Here is a 9,272-nt window from a genome sequence, read left to right on the forward strand (position 1 = left end):
ATCGCTATTTATGCAAGAAAATGATTTTGCTCTATTGTATTGCATCTAATCCATCTATCAGGTTCCAACTTTGCTCATTGATTTGTTATTTATCTAAAAAGATAGTCAAGCCTACCTGAATGGATGAATTTGGATGTCAGACAACAAATGACGAAGCGGTGGCCGGTGGAAGTGTTGGTCACTGGAGCGTCAGATGACAAAGCAACGGACTAGTGCTTGTAAGAACTTGCAGATTGCAGAGGTAACCGGCGACAATGACAATGATTAACGGATTGAATTTTTGATTTGGGATTGAGATAAGGAGGAGAACAAGAGGCCAAGGTAGCAGAGATTTGGGTTTCATCATAGTAGACCATTAGGGTTTAAAGACGTATTGGTTTAAAATGAAGGGAGGAAAGGGGAGGTTGGGCTTGGGCGGTTGATTTCGATTTTAAAAGGTAAAAGCATTATATTATATAATATATAACATACATATATACCGATCAGTTTGGTTAACCACCGATTTTCAATATTGGTTAATTGAAACTGAACCGGTGCCTTCGGTTTTTTAAAAATACCAAATCCGAATCGACCAGCTTGGTTAACCGGAATTTCGGTTTGGTTTTGGTCAGTCTTTCGGTTAGGTTCGGTTTTTTGGTTTTTCTTGCTCACCCCTAGATCAATTAGCCTTGCAATACTTATTATAAAATTATAGCAAAAGTTCTAGTGAATATGGTCAACCCTTGCTAAATAAACTCATAAGTGGAAATCAAAGTCCCTTCACTCTAGGAAGGCTAATTCACGATAACATCTTGTTGGTTCATGAAATAATTGAATGGCCATCAAATTGGACATGAGCAAAGCTATAATAAGGTGGAATGGATGTTTGTAGAGCTTGTAATGGAAAAGATAAGCTTTGGGAATAGGTGGATAAAATGGGTAATGTGGATTGTATCGCAACATTCTAGTACCAGATTAGGAATGGCAATGGGGCAGGGCGAGGACACAGGGAGCTACTTCCCATCCTCATCTCCACAAAAATCCCCATCCCTGTCCCAACCAATGGGGACAAGGTTATCCCCATCCCCGTCCCCACCAGGATTCTCGTCGCGGGGATCCCCACTCATGATTTTTTATAATGTCAACCATTTTGTTTTTATTTATGTTTTATTTAAAAGATTAAAAATAAAGTAATTAATTTGCATGCCTATTAAAAAAGACTCAAATATACTCAAATAGTTAAAATTTACAGTTCTATTAATATACATACACACACATATATAGATGCAGACATACATACATAAACATATATATATATATATATATTTATATATTAGCGGGGATCCCCACAAGGCAGGGATCAAGGTCCCCGTGGGGGCGGGGAGTGCTCTCACTTGCACTTAGGTCCAATCAGGTACTAGCCGGAGTCACATGCTTTTCACGTGTTTCTCAAACACTTTCTGTGATAGTGGCTTTGTCAATGGGTCTGCTACATTTTCCGCTGACGCTACCTTCTGAATCAGGACGTCCCCTCTACCAACAATCTCCCAAAGTACGTGGTACTTCCTCTCGATGTGCTTCGACTTCGAGTGGGCTCGTGGCTCCTTAGCCTGAGCAATGGCTCCATTGTTGTCACACAACAATGGGATGGGTGATGTGCTGGACGGAATTACTCCCAACTCGTGAACGAACTTCTTCATCCACACGGCTTCTTTGGCAGCCTCACTTGCGGAAATGTACTCGGCCTCGGTCGTGGAGTCTGCAGTGGGCCCCTGTTTGCTGCTTTTCTAGCAAACAACACACGATCCTATCGTGAAAACATATCCAGATGTAGACTTTCTATCATCTGGGTCTGATTGGAAATCAGCATCTGTATATCCTTGGATCTGTAGTGAGCTACCGTCGAATACTAGACAAAACTCTTTTGTCCTTCGAAAGTACTTAAGTATGTTTTTCACAGCAGTCCAATGCTCCTGCCTTGGGTTGGCCTGAAATCTGCTTACTACACTCACTGCCTGAGCTATGTCAGGACGAGTGCACAGCATGGCATACATGATGCTCCCTACGGCTGAGGCATAAGGAACGTCTTTCATGCCATCAATCTCCTCATAATTCTTGGGAGACATCTTCTTGGAGAGAGTGACTCCGTGCCTGAAAGAACATTTCCTTTCTTGGAGTTTTCCATACTGTATCTCTTGACTATTTTGTCAATGTAAGCAGATTGAGATAATCCTATTATCCGCTTCAATCTATCTCTATAGAGTCGAAGACCCAGTATATAGGAGGCTTCTCCAAGATCTTTCATGGAGAATTGCTGTGATAGCCATACTTTCACTATAGTTAACATTCCTACATCATTCCCAATGAGTAGAATGTCATCTACATACAGAACCAAGAAGGTAACCTTATCTCCACTGTACTTCCTGTAGACACAAGGTTCATCCGGATTCTGCTCGAAGTCAAACGATTTGACAACAGAATTAAAACAGATGTTCCAACTTCTAGAAGCTTGCTTAAGTCCATAAATGGATCTGTTAAGTTTACATACCATGTTTTCCTGTCCTACAGCAATGAAGCCTTGCGGCTGCTGCTTATAGATATCATTAGTAAGATCTCCATTCAGGAATGCAGTTTTGACATCCATCTGCCAAATCTCATAATCATGGTATGCTGCTACAGCTAGCAGGATCCTAATGGATTTAAGCATGGCCACAGGCGAAAAAGTTTCCTCATAGTTGATGCCCTCTTTCTGAGTGTACCTTTTCGCCACCAGACGAGCCTTGAAGGTCTCAACCTTACCATCGGGGCCCTTCTTCCTCTTGTAAATCCATTTGCAACCAATTGCCTTTACCCCGGAGGGCGGATCTACTAGAGTCCAGACTCCATTGGTTTTCATTGAGTCCATCTCTGCTCTCATGGCATCTACCCACTTCTGGGAATCTATGTCCAACATAGTTTCCGCGTAAGTCACGGGATCCTCCTCACTAGTCAAGGTTTCCACCAGGTAACTATCCCGGTCATAATCATAACGGACTGGTGGCCTGGATACCCGAGTGGATCTTCTAGGTTGCTCACTACCTGGAACTTGTGGAACATCTCCCACTGCACTTGAGTTCTCCTCATTAAGAACAATTTCCTGATGATAGGTGTTCAGGATATAATCGGTTTCCAAGAATTACGCATTTTGACTGCAGAACACTTTCTACTCACTTGGGTCATAGAATAGATAACCTACAGAGCCTTTTGGGTAGCCTACAAATAGGCAACGACTGGTCTTGGATTCCAACTTATCTGCACTCGTTCTTTTAACGTGTGTTGGACAACCCCAAATCTTCAAGTGTTTGACACTTGGTTTCTTTCCGGTCCAAAGTTCATATGGAGTATTCGGAACCGATTTGGTTGGAACCCGATTCAGCACATAAATCGCAGTCTCTAATGCGTAACCCCAAAAGGATGTGGGTAACTCTGAGTGTATTAGAAGCGACTATACCATATCCAATAAGGTCCTATTCTTCCTCTCTGAAACACCGTTAAGTTGTGGTGTAGCAGGAGGAGCTAATTGTGATACTATCCCATTGTCCTTTAAGTAGTCCCTGAATTCGTTAGAGAGATACTCGCCACCTCGATCTGATCGAAGGGCTTTAATTTCTCTCTCTAACTGTTTCTTGACCTCTTGTCTAAACTCTTTGAACTTTTCAAATGATTTAGACTTGTGTCTCATTAGGTACACGTAACCATATCGTGAAAAATCGTCTATGAAGGTGATGAAATACACGTGTTGATTTCGTGTCCTAACACTCAGGGGACCACATACATTAGTATGTATTAGGTCAAGTGTGCCTATACATCTTTCAGGCTTACCGTTAAATGGCTGTTTCGTCATCTTGCCTTGTAGGCAAGGCTCACAAGTGGTAGATCTTCTACAGTTAGAAAATCCAAAAGACCATCCTTTACCAATCTTGTGATTCGGTCAACACCGACGTGGCCAAGTCGGTAATGCCACAGACACGTGGGATTAACTGTATCACGGGCTCTCTTCTTGGGGATTTCAGCCGACGTAGTTTCGGTTATATTAGTTTCTAGAAAAGGATGTAGAACATAGAGACCGTTCTCTAGTTCCCCGTATGCGATGAATCTGTTGTTTCTTTTAATAGTAATCGTATTACTAAAGAAGACATAATAACCATCTGCACACAGTTTTGAGACAGAAATCAAATTTCTCCTTAAATTTTGAACATAAAAACAATCTTTCAATACAATTATTCCTTCTCTAAAAAATAACTCCACGGTTCCTATGGCCACGGCTGCAACAGTTGCAGTAGTCCCCAAGTAGAGCGTGACTTCTCCTTCACTCAGCCTTCTGCTTACCTTGAACCGCTGCAGTGAGTTACACGCATGAGTTGAAGCCTCAGAGTCAATACACCAGGACGCAGAAGCTACCAACAAATTGGTTTCTATAACACAAGTTTTAAAGTTACCTTTCTTGGATTCCAAGTAGACAGGACAATTCATTTTCCAGTGGTCGGTCTTCTTGCAGAATTGACAGGCATCCGATGCTTTGTTTTTCTTTTGCTTCTTGCTCTTAGTGGCTTTCTTCTGAGGCTTCTTTGCCTTCCTCTTTCTCTTGCCTGTCTTGCCAGCTTCAACAAGCATGGCTACAGGCTCATCCTTTCTAATCAGTTCTTCAACTCTTTGCAACATATTGCTGAGCTCTTGCAAGCTGACATTCAGCTTGTTCATGTTATAGTTCATGATGAACGGATTAAAGGAAGGAGGCAAAGAGTTAAGGATAGCATCTATCTGGGTTGCAAGGTCCAACCCGGATCCAAGACCCTCCTGTTCGTTGATGTATCCTATCATCCGAAGACAATGGTCGTGAACTTGTTGACCCTTGGACATTTGTGCGGTCATGAACTGTTTCAAGACTTTTTGTCGAGTAGAACGATTATTCTCTTCATACATCGTCCTGAGACTGTCCAATATGTCATTGGCAAGTTCGATCTAATCGAACTGCCTCTGTATCGGGTTGTCCAATGAGGCAATGATGTAACACCGGGCAAAGGAGTTTTTCTCTTCCCATTCTTGATAGTCTCTCCTTCGGGCCTCAGAAGCCCTATCACCCGGACGTTACAGGGCGGGATTCTTTGCCACTTTGTCCAGCTTTTCAGAAGCTAGGACCAGCATAAGGGTCCTGTACCGGTCAACATAGTTTGGGCCCTTCAACTTGCTGTCATCAAGCAGTTTTGCAAATGATCCGTTTGCCATTTTCTGATAAAAGCGCAAACATCAGTCCACAACCTAATTTGATTCATGTTCATTTCATAGATATGGATTTTAATCTACGATCCATTTCCATTTATTCGTCTCTGAGATTTCCCTCATTTCTTAGTGACGGAGACTACGGTTTGTCTCTGGAAATGTGGGAAATCACATAGGGTGCATGGAGCCAACTGTTTCAGCTGCATAACCCAACCACCTTTCTGTGAAGGATCATATCCACTCATCATATGAGTTTTCCCTTTGGCCTCTGTCAGACAAGGTTCAGAGCCGTTTTCAGGTAAACCTTTCTGTCCAGTGAGTGCTTACCCATCATATTCGTGAACGCCAAGGTACCGTGAGAGAGTTCGCATTTTCTGGTGAAGCCCCTCCCACATCGGTCTATGACGCCCCTATCATCTTATGAAACACTCAAACAAGCCCAACAGCAAATGGATAGCCCATTTTCTGGGGCATTTCCTCATTACTGAAGGACCCATCCTCATGCTAATGATGGAAGGCCTTTAGAGAGTTCATCATATGAATCTCCCTATCACATGCACTCATATTAGCCGGAGGGAACAGTTAATTACGCCCTAGTTCTTATTTTAGGTCAAACCAAAGTGGCTCCCCCTGCCTTTCATAAAGCCAGATTTTGGTGGGCCTGAACGGCTAGAGTTCCGCACGTAACATCTTGATGAGGTGTGGGGCCCACCACTGAGGGAGGTCATCCAATGACCAAAAGGGACACCATGGCAATGATGTGCATTCAGCCATGGTGTGCGCAAGAGCCACTGTCGATTGAGCATGGGCCAAGTACTTATGGCCCATGTACGTAGTACATCACACATCCATACATCACATGCAGGGATAAATTGATCCAATCAATTAATCATCTGTAAGGCCCATTTGAAGCCCATTTTAAATCCATAATATTAACCATTAATATTATCTAGGTATGTGGGCCGAAAGGTTCAACCCATATAGCATTAAATGTCAAGTGGGCTTTTAGCAGTTTTAACCTTTTAAAACTGGGCCTTTACAGGTTGGGCCGAATTAACCATTTAATTAAACACCAATCCTTAGGCCCATTAGTGGGAAAATTAGGACTGACTTTCAGCCTTGATTAAACCCTAGGTTCGGTTCAAACTATTTGAACCAATCTTGGTTCGAATGGGTCTAGGGTTTGATCTTTAATTAAATCTTTAATTCAAAAAAATAATCTGAAATTAAATACTGATAAAAGGAAAACAAGAATCAGTCAATCAGGGCTGTTCGCACAATACATCCTGCAAAACAGAGGTTAGATCACAGAATGCAGTTTCACAAACTGCAAATCGCAGATAGCGATTCTCCCATCTGCGAAATCTCCTTCTCTACGAAATCTCCTTTTCTGCGCTGCCATCTTCGATCCAAAATAAATAAATAGAAATCCTATTTCTATTAATAATTACATCAGATCGAATACCTATACATTGAGTCTAGAAAATAAAAAAAATTATTTACAGACCAAAAATAATTCAAGAACTGCAAAATCGCAGGTTCCCTACGCAAACCAAGAATTCGATCTCCTCTTGTACGAACAACCCATAAATCAAGAAAATTATAAAGAACAATTCTAAATAATAATCAGATTCATTTAAATTAATTTCAGATTATTCGCCCATTAAGTTTGAGAACAAATTTCCCAAAACCCATATCTGCGCAAATCGGGTAGAACACCTTCTGCCCATTTGCGCAGGTTCAGATCTGAAACAAACTGGTTCAAGATTTGAACCATCGCTCTGATACCACTGAAGGGATGAGAGATCCATCCTATGGACGCTCGAAGATTGCGGAATAAGGGGGCGAATTTCAAAAAAAATTTCTCTCCCTTCAACTGGGAATCGCATTCCTATTTAGAAAATCATATTTTCAAGGATCATTCTTGAACCTTAAACTGAATAAGATCTGAACCAAAAGGAGTAGGAGAGAATTATACCTAATACAGAGAAGTAGTATCTCCCAATGGAGGTGTTCACGCCCAAGGAATGATCCAAAAACTGTTCCCACTGAATATGGCGCAGTCCAGGATGGAGTAGAATCAACAGTGTTCTTCTCCAAGAACTCTGTCCTTCGCAAGAATCAGCAGGATGGTACGTGAGCACAGCTTCCTTTCAATCCTTTCTCAAAGAATTGATGTCAAGATCCAATCTTGACTTCTCCCACAATTGGAGATCGAACTGACAAACAGGGCTGCAAGAGAAGGGAGGCGGCAAGAGAGTATTCGCAGGGTGCAGAATTCTTTCTTCTTGATTTCAGCACTAAAGAAAATCTGATGATCTGTGTCCTCTAAAGGCTGCAGCCCCCTCCTTCTTTTGTTAACCTAAAAGATCAGCTCCTAATCCAATTAGGAACAGCTTATCCAAATCATATTTGGATAAGACTTTTCTTTAGGTGATTGGGATAAACCCTTATCTTATCTGCAGATTAGATTAGCTTTCTCCTAATCTCATTAGGAGGTTTCTAAATCTGAATCACATTCAGATCTGGACTCTCTGAGTGGATAGGGTCAAGACCCCATCCTATCTACTAATCCGTCTTAGAATTCACCCATTTAATTAACTAAATGAATAGCCCAGTTCGAAATGGGCTTTAGGCCTATTAAACTTATGTGCTCACTTAACCTTCCTAACTGCTGCCCAGTTGGGCTTCCTTGTATGGCGTGGGACCCAAGCATTGATCTACACATCAGCCACATGGGTTCGGCCCAACCTTTGTTACAAGGCCTGGCTGAATGCACTGTTAAAGACAGTGCACCCCCTGAAACCCATCGAATGGGCTCTATGGGTCCAACACTTACCCTAAGTGGTCCCTGGGCCAAGCCACCTTGTAACACCCAGGGACTGTGGGCAGATGCAAGATTAGCCCATCAGGTATTATCCTCAATGGTCTTACACTTAACCTCTCAGCCCATAATGATCATACACTGCCCGACAAGAGATGACCTCTCCCTTGGCTGCAAGGAACAGTATTGCACTCTCCACTTAAATGGATCCCGGGAATTAAAACCTTCTTGCAAACATTTTAGAAACCATAATATATATACTTTTATATCTCATATAAAATATACTTTGCAAAACAAATCTCAACGGTTGAAATCGGCTGCCGGCAGTCTTGGTTTCCATCAGTGAGAGTGCATCCCCGATCATTACCTTTGTCCGACAAAGGGGCTGATCCTATCACTATGATCACTCACTCAGATGAATTCTCGGACAGTTCCAACATACCCAGGTTTTGACCCCGCTAAGGATCTCACTAATTGGTACATCAAAGACAGTCCGATCCGACACCTAGTGCAATATCATAATCGAGTCTAGGGGTCGAGTGTAACTTTCCAGTTTTGCCCATCAATCTCCAAGGTCCAGGGCAATACTGGAAATCTGGTCCAGTTCATAGATTCAATTAATCATGCACTGTATGTGCCTAGGGTCTCACCCTGACAGCTGAGACAGGCCACCCCAACCGTCTTGGTGGCACCACAGTGTCAGCCTTGTCAGGATAGGTCTCCCCAGACTGACCCACTGGCTGTGAACATTCTAAACTAGCACGAGTCTCATTAAGTGTCCAATTTAAGGGTATCACACAGAAACATACCAAGGGAACATGAATCAAATATGCACTTTTATTCATTTACAATAAACTCATAAAGTACATCATTCTGATTGAAGCTAAGGGCATACAAAACTGTCTAACACCATTCCCATCAATGGGGTTGAAAATTTCCCCATCCGCATCCCCACGAGGGAAATCATCCCTAGGGTGAGTCCACATGGGATTGGGGAAATGGGGAAATTTCCATCCAAATACTAGATCTTGATAAATGAAGCTCATAGCAAGAAATTCTGGCTTAAAAGAGGGCTTAGATAGTTTTGTTCTGAAGCTCTATCAACTAACCTTCATAATCTTGTATTGCAAAAGAAAATATCAGGTATAAGGCTGATATGAAACTGCCAATGATCTTTCAGTTTTTTAGATGGCAATTACTTATTCACTAG

The sequence above is a fragment of the Nelumbo nucifera genome, chromosome 2 (assembly GCF_055504915.1).
Source record: "Nelumbo nucifera cultivar China Antique chromosome 2, China Antique-T2T, whole genome shotgun sequence".
Taxonomy (NCBI): domain Eukaryota; kingdom Viridiplantae; phylum Streptophyta; class Magnoliopsida; order Proteales; family Nelumbonaceae; genus Nelumbo; species Nelumbo nucifera.